At 50.3% G+C, this 1,697-nt stretch overlaps 1 protein-coding gene across 1 annotated transcript in view; it reads right to left on the bottom strand.

Annotated features, from left to right (window-relative positions):
• The window catches only part of MAP1LC3B (microtubule-associated protein 1 light chain 3 beta), a 15,310-nt gene that overhangs the window by 12,349 nt on the left and 1,264 nt on the right, over nucleotides 1-1,697 (bottom strand). The gene's annotated exons all lie outside the window — the stretch shown is intronic.

Raw genomic sequence — 1,697 nt, 5'->3', positions numbered from 1 at the left:
TTTTTTTTTTTTTTTTTTTTTTTTTAAAAGATGACCGGTAAGGGGATCTTAACCCTTGACTTGGTGTTGTCAGCACCACGCTCAGCCAGTGAGCGAACCGGCCACCCCCATATGGGATCCGAACCCGGGGCCTTGGTGTTATCAGCACCACACTCTCCCGAGTGAGCCACGGGCCAGCCCCAAAATGACTATTAAAGAGATTTTTAAAAGAGGGGATGGGGAGAATTAAGATGAGCTAAGGGGAAAACCCTGAAAATACAGTGTATATACGATACACCAATGAAAAAAAAATTGGAGCATTCTTGCTGGTTTAGCTCCAAGGCCACTTTTAGGTTCCAAGCCAATTCCTTGTATGTTAATCTTATTTTTCCTATCTTTACTACCAACTCTTCCTCAGAGATTTTTCCAGAACAACCTACAAATACTATCAGTGAAAGGAAAATAACTATAGTCTCCATTTTAAGAAAAATGGCACCTGTCCCACACAAATGTCCCCAGTTAACTTCCAAAAACTGGTTAGTAAGGACAGAAACCAGATACAACAGCAAATCTACTTCAAATGCTGCTCTCTCAGGGCTCCATAAAAGCTAGACAATATTAAGAGTTCATTAAGGTCACCAAAGGGAAATTTTTTTTTTTAACAAAAATGCATGTCTGAGTCTTGCTAACCAACAAACTGCCTTAAGAGGCTGTTTGAAAAGATATGCTTGGCAGGCCAATGTAAATTTTCGTTTACTGAAGCTTCTCAGACAGGAAAAATCAAGTATTTGTCAATAATGAGATCTGCAAAATCACACACAAATTCAAGTGAATATGAAGCTCTTTCTAGACTCCAGGAAACTAGACAAAAGTAGACAGTACCACTCTTTTGGATCCCACAGAGGATTACCACAGGAAGCTCACTGTCTACGGGAATGACACCGGTCTTCCCTACTGTACCTGTAACTTTGAGAGCTATGACTGAAAAGTCCTGCAAAATAGACATTCAAAACGGCCACGCTGTTACTGCAGAATTTTCTTGCTTAAGAGGGGCAACGATCACTTCCTTCTCGTCATGTGCATGGAGTAAATATTGTGGTGATGGCCCTTACTTTCATTTTCAACCCCATGCCAGCACACCTAAGTTGGGTTTCCCGTCAAAAGTAGGAGAAAGGGGGTTTGTTTCTGGTGTAGAAGTAACAGCGCCATTGCCAGCAGAGGAGAAAAGGTACCCGCGCTAGCGGCTGGACTGCCCCTAGCGATTCTAGGCACTGACCTGACCGTAAGGCTTCCCGGCCAGAGTCATCTACACGGACGCGCCGTCTCAGGGAGCTCGCCAACCTCCACCCTTCCCGCAGTGAGGGGGCTGCTGTTTGCCGGCGAGAGCGTGTGCTCCGGGAGGCGTTTTCAATCGGCACAGCTTCCCTGAGAGCGGGTCGCCTGGGCCCTCGGCGCCACCTCAGAGCAGACCTGTCCCAGCTCGGCCTGCGGGTCCGGCGCCGGAGCGTCGCCCTCCCTCAGCGCCGTGCCCCGGAGAGGCAAGTGATTCAGCACGCCGTCCCGGCCCGCTGGGTCCTCCACAGCCCCCGGCCCCCCACAGCCCTCGGCCCCTCACAACCCGGCGCCCTTCAGCCCTCAGCCCCGGGCCGCTCGGCCCTCCACAGCACTCGGCCCCGCTCGGCCCTCCACAGTCCCCGGCCCCCCACAGCCTTCGGCCC

This window comes from Galeopterus variegatus, unplaced genomic scaffold (genome assembly GCF_000696425.1).
Source record: "Galeopterus variegatus unplaced genomic scaffold, G_variegatus-3.0.2 Scaffold2527, whole genome shotgun sequence".
Taxonomy (NCBI): domain Eukaryota; kingdom Metazoa; phylum Chordata; class Mammalia; order Dermoptera; family Cynocephalidae; genus Galeopterus; species Galeopterus variegatus.
This window is presented reverse-complemented; position numbering and strand designations above follow the sequence as displayed.